The sequence below is a fragment of the Dasypus novemcinctus genome, chromosome 12, assembly GCF_030445035.2.
Source record: "Dasypus novemcinctus isolate mDasNov1 chromosome 12, mDasNov1.1.hap2, whole genome shotgun sequence".
NCBI classification, from domain to species: domain Eukaryota; kingdom Metazoa; phylum Chordata; class Mammalia; order Cingulata; family Dasypodidae; genus Dasypus; species Dasypus novemcinctus.
This window is the reverse complement of record NC_080684.1, coordinates 107,275,786-107,295,743: the sequence shown is the minus strand read 5'-3', so window position 1 is coordinate 107,295,743 and position 19,958 is coordinate 107,275,786. Positions and strand designations below refer to the sequence as shown.

The following is a 19,958-nucleotide window of genomic DNA, read 5'->3' as shown; positions in this document are numbered from 1 at the left end:
GGCTGCCCCCGGGAAACTGAGGCCGCGTGCGTGCGGCCGGGGCCGGAGCGCGCGCCCCCGGGAGAGGCCGGTGGGGAGGACGGCGAGGACGGAGAGGGCGCGGGCGGGGGACGGGCCGGCGCGAGGCCGCGGCCCCGGGTGGGCGCCTCGCGGGGCGCCGGTGCCACGTTGGCGGGGACCCCTCGCCCAGCCCGGCTGCGCGCATCTGTCCCGCAGGCCGGGGCCCTGGAGTCGCTGGGGACGGGCAGGCAAGGCCCTTGTCCCCGGGCCCCCGCGACCTACAATGCGGGGAAGGGGCGCGCGGGCCGCGGGGCCGCGCCAACAGGTGGCGGCGGTGCCAGGGCGCGGGTGAAGGGCAGCGCGGGCGCCGCGGCCAGCCCCGGGCCCGCCCTCCCGCGCCCCTTGCGCCGCGCGCCCTGGCGAGGAGCGGGGGCAGGGAGCGCCGGGGCGGCTCGGGCCCTGACACCCGGCCTCCGGGCGCGGAATGCGCGGCGCGGCGAGTGCCAGCGCCGGGGCCCCTGCTTTGGGAACGAAATGTGTGCTATGCCAGCCCTCTCCCTGCCCTCCCGCTGTTCTATTTGTGGCAGCGAGTGCCCAGGAGGACCTCCTCGGGGAGAGAAAGGCGGCCTCGAGCTCGGGGCGGCAGAGAGCCAGGCTGCCTTCACCTTCCCCTGGACCATCACCTGGCCCGGGGTGCCCTTTGCCCTCGCGGCGCCCACACGCCCTTCCACCCAGAGAGAGCAGCCCCACGTCCATTGCTCGTGCCAGCTAGTAAGAGCCAATGTCTGCGTCGTGTGCCAGAGTCGTGCGATCAGACACGTTGTATCATGGGTGGGTATCTCATAGGGTGGACAGGCAGCGCCATTTGTTCTTTATCCTGCGGCCGGTCACCAATGCCAGCCAGTGGCCACCCCAGCCTCGTGGGTCTGGTGGCAGTGGACCCGTCAGAGGCTGCCTCCTCGGGGCATGGAGTGGCATACCCCAGGTCCCGACCGTCAGGTACCCCGAGTCCACAGCCAGGGGGGCTGGCTTGCTTTCTCCAGAGGCACGGGGATGACCAGCTGTTAGCCCACCCAGGCCACCCAGGGAGTTGGCGAGACCTGGCAAAAAAGGTAACGAGCAAGGACAAAGGAAGCTGTGACAGTTTAAGAGAGCGTTTGTGTGTACTCAGCAGACAGAAGAATGAAACTCGTGGGTTCTCGGGCCTCCCGGGGTTTGGGGGAGAGAAAATCTCTTTCGTCCCCGCGTCAAGGGCTGTTTCCTGTGAACAAATGCCCTCCGTGTGCCTCCCCTGGCAGTGCCCGGGCCCTGGGAGCAGCCTCCCAACTTCCCTTTGGCGTCTGATCCTGGCCGGAAATGCTACCCCCCCACACTCCCTCACCCCCGTCACCTCTAGGGGCTGGTGGGTTTCTCTGAGGAACCCCCCTCAGTGAGAGAGGTGGACACAGCCTGCTGTTCGCCACGTAGACCTTGTCACACACCCGGGATGTGGGACAGCGTTCTCCAGAGAAAGAGGATCGATATGTGAAGAGGCTGGTTTTAAAGAATGGCTCGGGGGAATGGCAAGTCCAAAATCTGTAGGACAGGCCAGCGGGCTGGACAGCAGGAGCTGCCGGGGCCCGAGGCGGGATTTCTTCTTCTTTGGAGGCCTCTGTCCCCGCCCTGGAGGCCCCTTGGGGGTAGGGGGGGGAGCCTGCCCTCGTCGTCGCGTCCTCTCCTCCACCTGGTCAACTGCCTGTCCGTGCCAAGCCCGTCTGCAAAACACCTTCGTGGCCACATCTGGCCCAGCATTCGACCTGACCCCTGGACACCCCCGCCTGACATGGGCACACGCCAACCGCCACCCCCAGTGTGGGGCATCCGTGGCAAAGGACCGCCCCTGCCTCCTTCCCCGAGCCCCAGGAAGTCCGGCCATCCTCCTTCCTGCTGAGGCAGCGGAGGGGGACAGCCTCCTGGACGGTGCCTGAGCGGGAACCTACAGCTATGGGGACAAATCAGCATTCTGGGCACAATGTCTGCACCACCCGGTCTCCTCTTTGGAAAGACAGGGCGTTCCTCAGCAGCCGGGGGCCTGGCCCGGGGCCTCCCTCCTTGCGTTGGTGGCTTGCGTTCTTTGCCGCGCATTTGGTTATCAGCCTTTCCACAGGTGTCTAATCTGCAGATGTTCTTCATTGGCGGTTGTGCCTATGTCGCAGGAAGCCACTGCACAGGCAGGTCCAGGCTGCACCGGTGGCCATAGCGAGGAGTGGCAGAGCCAACACCTGCCCTGCCGGGTCTCCGCCGGGACCCTGCCAACCCCGCCAGGCAGGGGAGATCCCCCCACCTGCACGAGAGAAGCGGGAAGCTGGGGGCGCTCGGTGACCGGAGCGGTCTCCATCAGCAAGGCCGCCTCCATCTGTGTTCAGAGGGAAGTGTGACCCTGCCCTGCCGGGGGGAGCGTCTCCCGCGTCGGGGGCCAGGCCGCCGTGTTTGCCCTGCGGCTTAGGTAAGCGCTCTTCCAGGAACCCGCCAAGGCCGCGCGGGCGCTGGGGCGCCCTGTGCTGATCCGCCAAGCCCTCCTGATGAGTTGGTGTTTGTGCTGGTGTGTCATCAGCCAGGGCAGTGGCCTCTGACCTCCTGGGCGCCTGCCCTCGGGTCAGGCGGTGGATGGGGCAGGGGGGCGGCGGGCTGAGCGAGGGAGAGTCCGCTGACCCGCTGGGCTGCGGCTTGCCCCTGGCGCGACCCCCCAAAACACATGCGCGGCCTCTGTCTTAGCGGTGCCGGCACCACCCTCGCCGGCCCAGGGCACGAAGCCTCGTCCGGCTGCCGCTTGGGACTTAACGACGGTCCCCGGGCTGCGGCTGGCCTCCGCTTCCCAGGAGTCACACACCTGGCCCAGGTCTCCGAGAGGGAGCTGGAACCGGGGTGCTCAGAGTCCAAACCCACCGAGCCACAGCCTGCCTGAGGGTGCGTCCGGGACCCCACGGCCTGGCCAGAGGCCCGTGTGGGAGCCCGAGACTTACCCCATGTCGCCTGCCCGGCCTCGGCCGGCTCCCCCACAGGAGCGGGGTGCTAGGGTGACTGCCTGGGGCAGGGGAGCGGGGCACGCCCTGGGGAAGAGAGGTGCCAGTGCCCCAAGAGGGCCAGGCCTCGTGGGAGTTGGCAGCGTGTTCTAAGGGCGGCGGGAAGCTGTTGGCGGGTTTTAAGCAGGGGGTGACTCCACCAGATTAGAAACAACTCTTTTATTGTTGAAGTGAGGGGGTAAAGCTCCGCAGTCCTGCACAGCCGGTTTGCAGGATCTGGAACCTTCGGCAGGCCCAGCAATGACTGCTGTCATTGGCACTCAACCCCTTTGCTAGCTCACCTGTCCCCGGGAAGTGGCTTGCCGTGGTCTCCACCTGCACGGGGCCAGATTGTCCGAGCCGGAGAAGCCGCAGGCCGTCCCCCTGGGCATCGCCCCCTCCCGTCTGGCGTCCATTCCTGGGAGGCCCCTTTCTCAGCACACGCATTTCCAGCTCCCGTTGGCTGACACCCTTGGGACCAGGGCTGGGTCACCGGTGTCTTTCGTCCTGTTCAGAGCAGGCACCTGGAGCTTCCCAGGGACGTGTGACACGCCAGGGGAGTCTCGCTGGAAAGATGAAGACGGGGGACAAAGGACACCGCTCTGCGTGGACCCGGGGTTTGTAACCATCGGACCCCAGCCCAGCGGTCCTTTGAACTGCACCTCTGTGGGTGGCCGGGGCGAGGGGCGTGCAGGGAGAAGGCGGTGCCCCTTCCCCACGAATGCCGTATATGCATGTCGACACCCCCCCCCCCCCGCCTCGCCCCTGCCCCGGGCTCGCTTCACCCATTTTCCTGCATTAAGGTGGTGGGATCTGGAGTCACGTGCACCTGCATTCACTCCCTCCTCCACCGCCTCCCCGTCCCCTTGGCCTGCACTGGGTCACCTGTAAAACGGCGCAGGTGCTTCCCTCAGTTGGTCCTGCTGCGAGGACAAGGGAGAGCACGAGCTCAGGGCTAGGACAAGGCCACATTGGGACGCAGAGACCACCTGCCTGAGGGCTCTGCCTGCTCCGGGAGGGCGCCTCCTCCAGGAAGCCTGCTGGACCCCCACCCCCTGGCAAAACCGCCCTCCTCCCTGCGTTGCGGCCTCCGGCTCCTGTCTGGATACGGCGAGGATCTCCAGGCGGCTTCCTGCCCGGGCCTGACCCCTCCCTGATACCTGGTAAGGTGCTGATTTTGTGGCCCCAGGTCCTCCCCAGGTCCGCCCCGTAGGCCCTCCCAGCCTGCCCGGGCTGCGTGCACGCGCCTCTGGCTGCGAACTCCACACCCGGAACCCACGATGCTCCACACACTCCGTAAATGGGGCCCGGGGAATGGAGAGGATGTGACACTGGCACCGCGGGCCTTGGTTTTTGAGAAAATGGGGACTCGGACAGTGGCCCCAGCCCCCTGGGAGGGGCAGGCCATCCCGCAAAGTTTTCCTGCTCTGCAGCAAAATAAGATAAAAAGCAAGGACAGGGAAGCGGACGTGGCTCACCTGATAGAGCGTCCATCAACCATATGGAGGGTCCAGGGTTCAAACCCGGGGCCTCCTGGCCCGTGTGGCGCTGGCCCATGCGCAGTGCTGCTGCACAAGGAGTGCCGTGCCACGCAGGGGTGCCCCCATATAGGGGAGCCCCACGTGCAAGGAGTGCACCCCACAAGGAGAGCTGCCCGTGTGTAAAACGTGCAGCCTGCCCAGGAATGGCGCTGCACACACGGAGAGCTGACGCTGCAAGATGACGCAACAAAAAGACACAGATTCCCAGGGCCACTGACAAGCAGACACAGAAGAACTCACAGTGAATGGACAGAGAGAGCAGAAAATGGGGGTGGGGGGATTAATAAAATAAATCTTTTTAAAAAAAGCAAGGCAACATCTCTTCAGTTTAAAGAAATACTCCCCGCCACCCCCGGCTGTGGTCACACGCTTTGCATTCCTTTTTGTGGCTGAAAATGCCTTTTCTTAATGAAAATGCCTGGCTTGGATGAAGTGTCAGCCATCGGCAGTAGGGATAGGTTTGTTTTGACTTGGCAAAACACAAAAGCTGGCAGCCCCCCACCCCGGAGCCGTTTACTGCTTCATAGCAGCCCGAAGCCCGGGCGCCCTGTGCCCGGAGCCCCCGGCCCCGGCGAAGCCTTCGCGCCCCTCCCGCGAGCCCACTCCCCAGGCCTCCCGCGCCCGGCCCGACTCTCAGCTCAGGTTTTATTTGTGCTGCTTCCCTTCCAGTCGACACTTGGGCTGGTGTTGGGACTTGCAGCGTGGAATTTAGAATGACACGTGAGGCCCTGATTTTGATCTCCACCAAGCAAGGGCGCAGGGCGCGGGCGGCTGCCTGGAAGCTGCAGGCGCTGTACCCGCGCCGGCTGGGGGAAGAGCCTTCCCTCTGACCCGGAGCCTCGAGGTGTGCCGAGCGAGCTGGGAGTTTCCTGGATTCGGGACCCAAGCTGAATTCCAGCTTCGCACACGAAGGCGGTCCAGCGCCTCTCGGGTCGCGGCGGTGGCTGGGGGCTGGCCGAGGACAGGGACCTGCTCCCCGGCAGACAGCATCCTGCACGGCTGGGTGGGAAGGCCCGCGGGAACCGAAACCCCCTGCACCTCTCCAGGAGGGAGCGTTAGAGTAAATCAAACCTCGGGGACTGTCCATCCTACGTTCAACAAAATAGAACCTCTCGTATTTGTTAGTGTAATATTTTTTGTGATCTACGTATCTTCAAAAAAATACAATAAAGAAATGATGGGGGTGGGGAGTGGGGTATGTGGGAACAGTTTATATTTTTTAATGTAACGTTTTATGTGATCTATTAATTTTTAAAAAGATAATTAAGAAATAAAATAAAATTTAAAACAAACAAAAAACCCAACTACGTGTTGAGTGCCAGTAGGTGCCAAGCACTGAGCAGGCTCTTCCTAAGGTGATGCTGTTTCCACCCCCAGTGACCCAGCGCTGGCATCCTCCAGGGCAGTGAGGAGGGCTCTGGGCTCTTGGGGAGTGGCCAGGTATTTTCCCAGCACCCCCTGCTCCCTGGACTTGGGGTGCACTGTGAGCTGGGCAGGTATCCCCCCCTCTTGTCTGATCACTGCTGTCAGCTCAGGGACTCTCCTCCTGGAAGCCCACCCTGACTGCCCATGGCCCCCATCCCAGCTGGGTGGGGTGCCTGTCCTCGTGGCCCCGAGGGCCCCAGGCAAAGCTCAGCCTCTGCTCTTGCCACGTCATTCTCATCGGGCCTGTTGGCTGCTGCCTCCCTCATCAGACAGGGTCTCCTGCGCAAGGGCTCTGTGTCCCCCAAGGCTGTGGCAGCAGCACCTAATAAGCTTACCGAGAAGAGTGCAGAACAGACCAGAACTATCTAGAAATGACCTTTCTTCCGAGGCAGCCCTGGACCCAGGCAGGCCAGGCTGGAGCTGCAGAAGACACTGGCCCTGGCTCGTGGAGGGCCTTGAAACACAGGCCACGTTGCTGGGACATTGTCCTTCAGACACTGGGGAGCCAAGGAAGGCTCTTGAGCACTAGCAGGCTCAGACTCGGGGGGCATGTTCTCACCTGCCCAGAGCTGGAGGAAGGAGCAGGGACGGCGTTCCACGGGAGCACTGTTCCACGGGAGCACCGTTCCACGGGAGCATGTTCCACGGGAGCTCTGTAACACTGCCACAGAGATGGCCAGTGTGGAAGGCGGTCTTGCTGTAAGCCACAGAGAGTGGCTGGAGTGGAAGCTGAAGAGCACCCCTTAGCCTTGCAGAAACGGACAAGTCGATCCTCAAACTCATACGGGATCGCACGAGGCCTCGAAGAGCCAAAAGGGAAAAGAAGCCCCGAGTTGAGGACTCACACTTCCCGATGTCAAAACTTAGTACAAAGCCGTAATAATGAAAACAGTGCTGCCCAAGGGTAGACACGAAGCGCAGTGGGGTGGAACCGAGGGCCCAGACATCAACCCCACGTCCACGGCCGGCGGATTTTTGGCAAGGGTGCCAAGTCCATTCGCGGGGAAAGAAGAGTCCCTTCAACCGCAGGTGGAAGTGGACGTGAGTGAACCTGTTTCTGGCTACGCGGTTCGCAGGCAGGAAGTGAGTTTCTCCCTGTTCTCTGCTTAGGTTGAACTTACCTTTACAGAGGACCAGGGAGAAGGAGCGCCAGGTGAGCCCGCGTGGACCCGCTCCTTCCCACCTGCCCATCAGCCACAGGCCACGCGCACTGCACCGCCTCCCCTGCCACCCTGGCCGGCGTGGGTCCCCCTGGATTCCTGGAGGAAGGGCTGCACCCCTCGGCCCTCCCTTCTCTCGCTGGAGCACGTGCTGCCTGCCTGACGGCGATGGTGACGGCGCGCTAAGCCCGGGCAGGGTTCTGGGATGTTCCCCGCCGGCTCTCGCTCTCCGGCCTGCTTCCTTTTCGGCATGGCTGTCTTGGGTGCTTCTCAGGACCCTTGGAAAAGTGTTGGTGGGGGTTTCGTAGGGTCTATTTGCATCTACATCTATCAGCCCAAGACGACCTGAAGCCAAGGTCATGGCTTGACGTTCCCCGGGCCAACGAGAGCTGCAGGCCGCGGCTCCCCGCGGCTGAGCCGTTCCTTCCCTCTCCTTGTGCTGCCCCTCTTAGACCGAAGGCACCGTCCGTCCCGATGCAGGGTGGGAGGCGGGTCTGGGGGGACATCGGGGCCGCCCCTGCTTTCCTCTTGGGTGAGGTGTCTCCTGGCGTCTTGACTTCGGTGCAGCATCCACCTCCTCAAAGTCAAAGCCAATTGGCCAAGCCCTAACTGCGGACACCGCTCTGGTGCCCCTCTCCAGGAGCCCCCAAAACTGGCCCAGAGCTTCCTCACCCTCCTGGCAACTCTCAGGTGCTTTTAGGTAAACTTTAAAAATGATTTTTTACCCCCAATCTTTACTTGTTGCCAGGGGAGGGTTGGTTCCAGCAGCGCAGGCTGCCACTCCCCGCATGGAAGCTTGAGTGGCGGTGTCCACTGGCCGTGACTCTGACATTTCACGCACCTGTCTTGTTTCCCATCCCAATTTCAAGCCGCTCGAGGACTGGCCTGTTCCTTACACCAGGTGCGAGGGGACGGCCCCCTGGCACCTGGACAGGGATTTCTGAGCCTGCCCCTTATGGGGGCTGCTGAGCCAGAGGAAAGCAGAGGGGTCGGGCGCCCGCACACCCCTTGGTGGCGCGCCCGCTGCGGGCAGGTGCTTTATCCGCAGCACCTCCGCAGAGCCCCGCCGGCAACTCTTCCCCTCCCCGCTCCCCAGCTGTGGAAACTGAGTCTGGGAGAGGCCGAGCCGCCTCCCCGAGCCGCACACCTGGGAGCGGCAGGCCTGGGCTTGGTGCCCGCCAGGCTGTCTCCCTCGCCCTCGGTTTTTCCACCGTGCCACCACTTCCTTCCCAGCTCCGTGACCCAGCCGCCGTCCTGGTCGGGCCCCCAGCTAGCCCGGCTCCAGCATCCCCTCCCGCGCAGGGTGCTGACCGTGCCAGGGCCCAGGAGCCAGCCGCCAGCGCGCACCGGGAGGGCATGCTTCCTTACTCGCTGGGAGAAGCAGACACGGGGCTGTCCCGGGCCGAGCACGCGCAATCCATTGTGCCCAGCGGCTGGTGCTCTGCTGGGAAATGCTTTCGCCGCCAGCGCTGGGCCTGGGGCTTCCTCGCCTTGAACGGGGCGGCCCAGGCAGGTCAGGGGAGAGCCCCCCCTCTGCTGTCTGCCCACACTGGACTGCTCGGGCCAGCCCAGGGCTCGGCGTCACAACAGCCGCCCACTGCCGGGACCTTCCCGGCCCCACCCACGCCTTTGGCCTAAAATTACGCTCTGGCTTCTTGTTGGAAAGCGGCGGGGCTAAGAGACCCTACCCCTGGGAGGAAGAAAGTTCCAGGTGGGGCCTGCCTTGGCCGATCACTAGAACAGCAGCAACTGAGGGCCGGCTTCCGGCGCCCCCAACTCTGCGCGGTCCCCCCCACTCCTTGCGCCTGGCTCCCGTCCCCTTGGGAAGGGGGCCTGAGAAGGCCGCGGGGGACACTTCAGCCTGGGGGTTGCTTGAGGGCGGGGCTCCAGGGCTCGTCGGAGGGTCTCCAGTGCCAGGCACAGGGGTCAAGGGAGGCCCGCCGGGGGCCCTCCCCCCTGCACCCATGTTTCCGTCCCGTGCCATCGACCCGTGGGGCTGTGCGCCAGGCCAGGCTCTGCGGGGCGCCTCGGCCCGTGCCTCGCCTTTCTGCACTTGCGTTTCTTCAGGGGACCGTGAGACCACCTGACCTGCCCGGGTGAAGGTCCACGTGAGCCCCCCTGTGTCCCACCCTTCTGCATGGACCCTCTTTCTCGCCGGATCCTTCCGTCCGCTTCCAGGCTCTGTCCCACTGGGCAGCCCACCTTGCTCAGGGCCGCGAGAGCCCGCTTCTCCAAACGGCCCCGGAGGCGCGTCTCCAGAGGCGCTGGCGAGGCCTGCGGCCCTCACGGAGGCCTGTGGCCCCCACTCTGCCTCTGTCTCCAGCCTCTCCCCCGCTTTGCACTCACTCTTCCTTCTGCAGGGCATCTCCTCTGCCACCTTCGGTTTTTCCTGTAAGGGCTTACTTGAGCTACCACCTCCTCCAGGAAGGCCTCCCAGGCTCTGTGCCCCCTTAGCCCCAGAGCCTCGCACCGCCTCACTGGTCCATCCCCCTCCCTAGCCTGGAGCCTCTTGGGGGTCCGGTTCTTATCTGAGATTAACAACAACAATGATGATGAAATAAAAAGCAAATCACCACTTAACAATTGTTATCATAATTGATTTGGGCAAGAATCATCAGTGGTGCTAAAACTAAGGATGAAAGTTTGATTAACATGTACAAAGTCTTGAAATATGGCCCCATCAGATGCCGATTAATTACACGAAGGGGGAAGATGGCAAGTTTTTCGGGGAGAAGGCTGGGAGAGGCCCCTGGACACCATGCACTCCAGGAATGGGACAGACAGGAAGCGCGACGTGGCTTTTGTGGACTTCCTGCCCTAAATGCGTAAACTTGACTCTGTGGTGGGGGACCCTCTTCAAGGTCACTGGCCCAAAAACCCCAAGGTCACGAAAAACCCTAAGGCGGGGGAGCTGTTGCAGATGAAAGGAGACTAAAGGAAGAGGAAACGGAAGGCAACGCGTCATCCAGAACTTTCATTTGCTGTGAAAGAGATTTGGGGGGTATTTGGTGAATCTGAAAGAGGCCTGTAGTTGAGTTGATTCGGTGGCGTAGTGCGGGCTTCCCGGCACTGGAAATTGTGCTGCGGTTGTGGAGGACAGCGGTTCTCAAACGCCTTGGTCTCGTGCCTCCTTTCCGTTCTCAGAACTCATTGAGAATCCCAAAAAGTGGGTTCTACCTTTTATATTTACTGTATTAGAAAGTAAAATTGAGAAAGAAGCCAAATATTTATTAACCAAATACAAGCAACAATAAACCATCCATGCTTAAATAAACAGCATTTTTGAAAATGATAATATTTTTCAAACCAAAGAATGACATTGTTTGACTTCACTGCAGATCTCGTTCATGACTGGCTCGATAGAGGACAGCTGGATTTTGACATCTGCCTCCACATCCGATCTCCTGCACCCTGCGGCTTTTACTGAAGTCTTTGGAGAAGATGCAGTCGCACACACAGTAGGTGGAAGAGGGAGGTGAAGTTTAACACCTTTTTCCAGGTGATTGTGGATGCTCCTCGTTTAGACTGCAGCAAAGCCAGCACGTGGCTGCTTCTCTCCTTTCTCTCTTTCTCTTTTCCTCTCTCCCTCCTCTTTCTCTTTTTTTATCTCTTTCACCCCTCTCTGTAGCAGAACAGCTTTTAGTGGTATAATTCACTAGTACAAAATCCACCCCTTTAAAGGCTAAACCTCGGTGGCGTTAGGATATTCCCAGCGTTGTACAACTCACACCACTGTCCGTCTTTAGAATATTTTCAGCACCTCCAAAAGAAAGCCCCAAAGAAGCCCCTGAAAACACCACCAATCCTCCTGCCGTTCTCATGCATTTGCCTGTTCTGGATTTTCATACAATAGGCGGCCCTGTGACTGGCTTCCTTCACTTGGCGTGATGTTTTCAACGTTCATCCGTGTCGTAGTATGTGTCATCCCGTTTCTTTTTGTGTCTGCACACTATCCCATTGTGTGTATACATACCACTTTTTGTTTATCCATTCATCCACTGATGGACATTTGGGTGCTTCCACTTGGCTATGACGAGTAATTCCGCTCTGAGTGTGTGTTCAGGAGTGGAATTTTCAGCTCATACGGTAACTCTGTGTTTCACTTTTTGAGGAACAGCCAAACTGTTTTCCAACGTGCCTGTGGTTTTTACATTCCCACAACAAGGTGTGAGGGTCCAGTTTCTCCTCATCCTCACTAACATTTGTCATGATCAGTTTGTGTGCTTTTTAAATCGTAGCCGTCCACTTCATGGTGGTTTTGATTTGTGTTTCTCTAATGGATAATGACGTTGACCATCTGTCCATGTGCTTAGTGGGTATTTTTATATTGTCTTTGGAGGAACTTCCATTGAAATCCTTTGTCTATATTTAAAAAGCAGTTTTATTGAGATACAGTCACATACTATACAATCCATCCAAAGCGCACAATCAATGGCTTTTAGTATGTTCACAGAGTTGTGCATTCATCACCACAATCAAGTTTTAGAACAATTTCGTTACTCCAACATGAAAAACCCCACACCCTTAGCAGTCATCTCTCAATCCCTCTACCCTACCCCACTCCTACATAACCACTGATCTAGTTCTTTCTCTATGGACTTATTTAGATATACATTATATAGAAAAAGAATCATCCAATATATAGTATTTTTGTCTGTTTCTTTCACTGTTTTTAAAAATTATTTCTTTTTAATTAGAGAAGTTTTAGAGTTACAGAAAAGTCTATAAAAGTGTTCCCATATACCCCTGCTGTTGACACTTGGCATTAGTGTGGCACCTTTGTTACAACTGATGAAAGACTATTAAAGGGAAACGGACTTTGGCCCAGTGGTTAGGGCATCCGTCTACCATATGGGAGGTCCGCGGTTCAAACCCCGGGCCTCCTTGACCCGTGTGGAGCTGGCCATGCGCAGTGCTGATGCACGCAAGGAGTGCCGTGCCACGCAAGGGTGTCCCCAGCGTGGGGGAGCCCCACGCGCAAGGAGTGCGCCCGTGAGGAAAGCCGCCCAGCGTGAAAGGAAAGAGCAGCCTGCCCAGGAATGGCACCGCCCACACGTCCCGTGCCGCTGATGACAACAGAAGTGGACAAAGAAACAAAAGCAGACAAAGAAACAAGACGCAGCAAATAGACACCAAGAACAGACAACCAGGGGAGGGGGGGGAATTAAATAAATAAATAAATCTTTAAAAAAAAAAAAAAGAAAGACTATTAAAGCGGTACTGTTAACGACCATCCTGAGCTTACAGGAGATGTATTTCCCCGTAAACCACCACCGTCCTTAACACCTTGTATTAATGTCAGATGTTTGTTATAATCCATGAAAGAGCATTCTTACACTTGCACTGTGAGCCCCAGTCCATTGTCCACAATGGGGTTCACTGTGTTACACAGGCTCACGTTTTGGCTTCTAACTTCCCCTTCTTTCAACCACATTTGCATACTTAATTCAGTGCTGTTAATTACACTCACGATAGTGTGCCTCCATCACCACCATCCATTTCCTCACCTTTACAATCGGCCTCAATAGAAATTCTGTACAAATAAGCATCAGCTCCCCATTCTCTACCCCTGGTATCCCATATTCTAGATTTATCTCTATGAGTTTGCTTAGTCTAATGAGTTCATATCAGTGAGATCACACAATAGCTGACCTTCTGTGCCTGGCTTATTTCACTCAACACCAGGTCCTCAAGATTCATCCATGTAGTTGCATGCATGGGACTTCCTTCCTTTATACAGCTGAATAATATTCCATTGCGTGTCTGTACCACATTTTGTCCATTCATTGGTTGGTGAACATCTGGGTTGTTCACATCTTTAGGCAATGGTGAATAATGCATCTACGAACATAAGTGTGCAAATATCTGTTTGACTCCCTGCTTTCAGTTCTTCTCAGTATACACCTAGTAGTTAGATTGCTGGGTGACAGGGAAATTCTATATTTAGCTTCCTGAGGAACTTTCAAACTGTCTTCCACAGCAATTGTACCATTTTACATTATTATCAGCAATGAATGAGTGTTCCTATTTCTCTACATCCTCTCCAACACTTAATTTTTTTTTAATAGTCATTCTAGTGGGTGTGAAATGATATCTCATTGTGGTTTTGATTTGCATTTCCCTAATAGCTAATGATGTTGAGCATCTTTTCACATGCTTTGAGCCGTTTGTTATCTTCTATGGAGAAAGGTCAATTCAAGTCTTTTGCCCATTTCTTTTTTTTTTTTTTTTTTTTTTTTTTTAGATTTTATTTATTTATTTAATTTCCCCCCCTCCCCTGGTTGTCTGTTCTTGGTGTCTGTTTGCTGCCTCTTGTTTCTTTGTCCGCTTCTCTTGTCGTCAGCGGCACGGGAAGTGTGGGCGGCGCCATTCCTGGGCAGGCTGCACTTTCTTTTCACGCTGGGCGGCTTTCCTCACGGGCGCACTCCTTGCGCGTGGGGCTCCCCCACGCGGGGGACACCCTTGCGTGGCACGGCACTCCTTGCGCGCATCAGCACTGCGCATGGCCAGCTCCACACGGGTCAAGGAGGCCCGGGGTTTGAACCGCGGACCTCCCATGTGGTAGACGGACGCCCTAACCACTGGGCCAAAGTCCGTTTCCCTTTTGCCCATTTCTTAATTGGGTTTTTTATCTATTCATCATTGATTTGTATGATTTCTTTATATATTCTGGATATTAAAACTTTACCACATATGTCGTTTCCAAGTATTTTCTATCAGTGAGTAGGTTGTCTTTTCACTTCTGTGACAAAGTCCTTTAATGCACAAAGATTTTAATTTTGAGGAGCTCCCATTTTTCTGTTTTCTTTTGTTGCATGTGCTTTTTGGGTATCAAGTCTAAGAAACCATTGCCTAGGGAAGCGGATGTGGCTCAACTGATAGAGCGTCCTCCTACCATAGGAGGCCCCGAGTTCGGTACCCAAAGCCTCCTGGTCCATGTGTTGAGCTGGTCCACGTGCAGTATTGCCATGTGCAAGGAGTGCTATGCCATGCAGGGGTGTCTCCTGTGTAGGGAGCCCCACATGCAAGGAGTGCACCCAGCAAGGAGAGCTGCCTGGCGCAATGAAAGTGCAGCCTGCCCAGGAGTGGTGTCACACACATGGAGAGCTGACCCAGCAAGATGATGCAACAAAGAGAGACACAGATTCCCAGTGCTGCCTGTCAAGAATGCAAGTGGACACAGAAGAACACACAGTGTATGGACATGGAGAGCAGACAACAGGGGGGATGGGGTGGGATAAATAAAAATAAAAATCTTAAAAAAGAGAAAAAGAAAATTCTAACATAGCCCCAAAATTCCAAAAAAAAAAAAAAAAAGTAAGAAACCATTGCCTCAGATAAGATCCTGAAGATATTTCCCTATATTTTCTTCTAGGAGTTTTATAGACCTTGCTCTTATAGTTAGTCTTTGATCCATTTTTAGTTAATATTTGTATATGGTATAAGATAGGTCCTCTTTTTTTCTTTTGCATATGAATATCCAGTTCTCCCAGCACCATTTGTTGAAAAGACTATTCTTTCCCAATTGAGTGGACTTGGCATCCTTGTCAATAACCAATTGACCATGGATGTGGGGGTCTATTTCTGAGCTCTCAGTTTGACTCTATTGGTCAATATAGCTATCCTTGGGACAGTACCATGCTATTTCAACCACTGTAGCTTTGTAATATGCTTTTTTAAAAAGATTTTATTTATTTCTCTCCTTATCCCCCCATTGTCTATTCTCTGTGTCCATTATTGTGTGTTCTTCTGCGTCCACCTGTATTATCTGGCGGCACTGGGAACCTGCGTCTCTTTTTTGTTGTTGTTGCGTCAGCGCTCCCTGTGTGTGGCTCCACTCCTAGGCGGGCTGAGCTTACAGAGTGCGCTCCTTGCACATGAGGCTCCCCTACGCGGGGACGACCTGCGTGGCACAGGCGCTCCTTATGTGCCGCAGCACTGCATGTGGGCCAGCTCACCACATGGGTCAGGAGGCCCTGGGTTTAAACCCTGGACCTCCCTGATGGTAGATGGATGCTCTATCAGTTGAGCCAAATCTGCTTCCCTGAATATTTTTAAAATAATTTATTTGTGGTTACTTTTGGATTTATGTCACACAATCTACATCTATAACCTGTTAATTTGAAAAGACACCAACTTAGCTTCAATAGCATACACATTCTCTGCTCCAGCATTGTTCTGTTTCCCCTCTTTATTTGGTTTCTGTCCCACTTTACCACTTTATATTTTGCATGACTGTTATCAGGAAATATGCCTTTTTCTTGTTCAACTGTATTCTGATTCTTATATGAATTAAGGAGTAGAGGTGTATATTAAGAATACAGTACTACTGGGTTTTGCATTTACCCTTTTAGTTACTTTTATTGACGATCTTCATTTCTTCACACTACTCCAAACCATTCTCTCCTTTTTTTTCCTTTTCAACCTGCAGAATTTCCTTTAGTAAGTCTTGTAGGGTAGGTTCTTGTCAACAAATTCTCTGTTTCTTTTTATCTGTGACTATTTTAAACACTCCCTCATTTTTGAAGGAGAGTTTTGTGAGATAAAAGAATTTTTGAGTGGCAATTTTTCTTTCTGTACCTTAAACATATCATCACATTGCCTACTTGCCTCCAATTTCTGATGAGAAATTGGCACTTAGTCTTTTTAAGGATCCTTTGTATGCAATGAATCACTTTTCTCTTGATGCTTTCAGAATTCTCTCTTTATCTTTGGCATTTGACGTTCTGATTAGTATGCATCTCAGAGTAGGTCTACTAGGATTTATTCTGTTTGGAGTATGTTGCATTTGATGGACATGCATATTTATGCCTTTCCTAAGAGTTGGGAAGTTTTTGGCTATTATTTTCTCAAATATTCTTTCTGCCCCTTTTCTCTTTTCTTCTGGGACACCCATGGTGCATATGCTTGTGTGCTTTGTGCTGTCACTCAAATCCCTGAGACACTGCTCAATTTTTTTCCTGTTTTCGCCATCTGTTCTTCTAACTGTATGATTTCAGTTGTCTTGTCTTCTAATTCACTGATTCTTTCTTCTGCTTGTTCCCGTCTGCTGTTACATGCCTCCAGTGTATTTTTAATCTCTACTATGGTCCCTTTGATCCCTGTAATTTCTGTTATGTTTCTATTATACTTTCAAGTTCTTCTTTATGCTCACACATTGTCTTTTTAATATCCTTTTTCTCTTTCTGCATGTCTTCTTCATCTCCTTGAATTGATTTAGAGATTTGTTTGAACATCTTTGATTATTTGTTCCAACATCTGGGTCTCTTCTGAAGTTTTAATTTGTTCCTTTGATTTAGCCATATCTTCCTCTTCCTTAGTATGGCTTTTAATTTTTTGCTGCTGTCTAAACATCTGATTATCTTGATGAGCTAACTCTGAAGGGCCATTTCTCCCCCTTCTCTAGAGTTTTATTTTTATTGGCTTTGTGTTAAGATTCTTCTTTGATGTTTGGTCTCTCTTATTCTAGACCTTTAGAATAGCCCATGTTTAACTCTATGTTTTCTCAGCTCTTCTTCATCTGATTCTGGCCTTGGATGCAATTTTTAAGATCACACTTTTTGTACAGTTGTTTCATCTCCAGGAGAGAGCTTTCTTTCTTCCGTTCCTTCTCTGGGAATCTTGATCTGTTCTGTTTGTTTTTGTGCAAAGTTTTCTCCCCAGCTCCTGTGATTTGTTTAAATTCTCTCTCTCACTCAGGTGACCTGTTTTCTTTATAATTTTCAGTTCTGGGATCCACCTTATCTTACAGCAGTTCAGTTTAACAACCCTCCCTCCCTTTTTTTTCTGTAAGGCTTTTTTGCCTCTGGTGTATTCCCTGTTAGGGTATCCTGCCCCCATGGAGCCAGATGGTGTCAATCCAGAAAGTTGACTCACTCCAGAAAATTCCATTTTGCCTTCAGGTGCCCAGCTGACTGAAACTGGATAGAGTGAAGGCACAACAGTTCTTACCAGTCTTTTTATTGCGCTACCCTCTCTCTGTCTCTGTCTCTCTCTCCCCTGGGGCTCTTTTGTATGCAGCACTCCTCGGCAGCCTGTGTTCTGCCCTGGGTCTCTGTGGACTTGGATCCCTGTGCTTGGATATCTGGATATGCATAGAGTTCTGTCTGGCATAGGGCTTGTCTCTTACCAGGCCTCCTCTCTCTGTCTCCACTACCCCAGTTTCTTTTTGAGTTCCCTGGACCTCCACTCTTTGAGCTTCTTGGGGCTTCTCTCCTTGCAGCTCAGCTGTGGCAAAACTGGAGTCCTTTCTCTCATCATTGCAGGATCAAATATGGCAGCTTCCCTTATCTGTGTCTGTGTTTGTCTCCCTCTGTGTCTCCATTTGTATCAGACCCAGCCAGAGGGCAGAGACCCAAGCTGGCTGGAACCTCACTGATGTAGTGCAAAAACCCTAAAGTGACCTTATCAAGAAATCTAATCAGGGAAGCGGATTTGGCTCAATGGATAGAGCGTCCGCCTACCACATGGGAGGTCCAGGGTTCAAACCAGGACCTCCTGACCCATGTGGTGAGCTGGCCCATGTGCAGTGCTGATGCGTGCAAGGAGTGCCGCGCCACGCAGGGGTGTCCCCCATGTAGGGGAGCCCCACGCACAAGGAATGCGCCCTGCAAGGAGAGCAGCCCCGTGTGAAAAAAGTGGACACAGAAGAACACACAGTGAATGGACAGAGAGAGCAGCAGAAAACTGGGGGGGAGGGGGGAAGGGGAAGAAATAAATTACAAAGAAATCTAATCAAAGGGTCCTCAACTGAGTTTAATGCAAGCAAAAGGTATCACACCCACAGGAACAGATTAGTTTAAGAACAATCTTTCTCTCTTTGGAATTCATAAAATAATTTCAAATTGCCACACTTTCTAATCTGAGTGACGTTTATTTCCTGTCCCTGCCTGATTGTCCTGGCTAGTACCTCCAGTATGGTGCTGAGTAGAAGTGGTGATAGAGGGCATCCTTGTCTTGCTCCTGATCTTAAGGGGAAAGCATTCAGTCCTTCACATAAAGTAAGATTTTAACTGCGGGTTTCCCACAGATGACCTTCGTCAGGTTGCAGAAGTTTACTTCTCTCCCTATTTTTTAAACTACTTTTACCATGAAAGAGTGCTGTATTATGCCAATGCTTTTTCAGCATCTATTGAGATGTTCGTGTGGTTTTTGTCCATTATCCTATTAATATGGTTTATTACATGATTGATTTTTAAATGTAAAAAGAACCTTGCATTCCTGGGATAAATTCCACCTGATCATAGCATCTAATCTTTTTTATATGTTGCTAGATTCAGTTCACTAGTATTTGTTGAGGATTTTTGCATCTATATTCATTAGAGATAATGGTTTGCAGTTTTCTTTTCTTTTGATGACTTTGTCTTATATTGAAATCGGGGTAATAATTGCCCCCATGTAAAGAGTTAGTACGTACTCCCTCTTCTATTCATTTATTTATTTTTTTTCTATTTTTTTTAATTGACTTTGTAATAATATTACATTAAAAATATATATGTGAGGTCCCATTCAGCCCCACCCCCCACCCCCCCTCTCCCCCCCCCCAACAACACTCGTTCCCATCATCATGACACATCCATTGGATTTGGTAAGTACATCTTTGGGTACCTCTGCACCTCATAGTCAATGGTCCACATCATGGCCCATACCCTCCTCCATTCTATCCAGTGGGCCCTGTGAGGATTTACAATGTCCGGTGATTACCTCTGAAGCACCATCCAGGGCAGCTCCATGTCCCAAAGACGCCTCCACCTCTCATCTCTTCCTGCCTTTCCCCATACCCATCGTCCACCATGTCCACTTTTCCCAATCCAATGCCACCTCTTCTATGTGGACATTGGATTGGTTGTGTCCATTGCACCTCTATGTCAAGAGGAGGCTGAGATTCCACATGGATGCTGGATGCAATCCTCCCATTTTCAGTTGTAATCACTCTAGGCTCCATGGTGTGGTGGTTGTCCTTCAACTCCATCTTAGCTGAGTGTGGTAAGTCCAATAGATCAGATTGTAGGTGCTGGAGTCTGTTGAGGCTCAGGACCTGGCTATCACATTGTCAGTCCAGAGATTCAAATCCCCTAAATATATCTTAAACCCCAACATTAACTGCACCTCCAGCACATTAGCATGAAAGTCTTATGAAGGGAGAGCCCATCTGAGTCCAGATTCATCACACATAAACACCATTTCCAAAGAGGGGCCATCTGCCCTGGTAGTTAACCCCATCGGCCATGACCATAACTCCCATGGGTCTCTTTAGCCCTCACAGGAACCAATATCTGGGGGTTGTATCTGCTTTATCTGTCTCTCTGACTCTGCTCAGTTGTGCATGAGGGCAATCCTTCTGCCAGCCTCCAGACTCTTTTTTAGAAACTCGTAGCCATATAAACTCATTTCTCCTTTCCATTTCCCCCTTACTCTAGGTCAAACAGCATTTTAAAGTCATGGTATTTTATGTAGACATGGATATTCTGCCGCTCCGCATTGAACCTTCCGAATAAGGTCATTTTCCAGTTGCATCATCAGTTGGTAGTTGATAGTGGTCCCTCGTTGCCAGGGAGGCTCATCCCCGGGTGTCATGTCCCACGCTGGGGGGAAGGCATTGCATTTACATGCTGAGTTTGGCTTCGAGACTGGCCACATTTGAGTAACATGAAGGCTGACAGGAGGAAATTCCCAGGCACAATGTTGCTCTAGGCCTTGTTCTTATTTTAGGTTTATCAGCTCACAAGCATAGTCATTAGCATCGGGGGCTCACTGTTGAACCCTCACTCCCTCCCGGTCCCCGCCACTGT

The 19,958-nt window shown here is 53.4% G+C and overlaps 1 long non-coding RNA gene across 4 annotated transcripts; it reads left to right on the top strand.

The window, feature by feature from the left end:
- The first annotated feature begins 14 nt into the window (after positions 1-14).
- Positions 15-13,420, top strand: LOC139440189 (uncharacterized). 4 transcript variants are annotated; one of them, XR_011650332.1, is made up of 3 exons: positions 15-4,204; positions 10,506-10,625; positions 10,914-13,420. It is a non-coding gene; the product is annotated as an uncharacterized lncRNA (long non-coding RNA). The 4 variants fall into 4 exon arrangements; XR_011650333.1 differs by lacking the exons at positions 10,506-10,625; positions 10,914-13,420 and adding an exon at positions 5,252-6,336 and having other exon boundaries at positions 15-2,946; positions 3,557-4,204; XR_011650335.1 differs by lacking the exons at positions 10,506-10,625; positions 10,914-13,420 and adding an exon at positions 5,252-6,331 and having other exon boundaries at positions 15-1,112; positions 1,397-4,204.
- Positions 13,421-19,958: the final 6,538 nt, after the last annotated feature.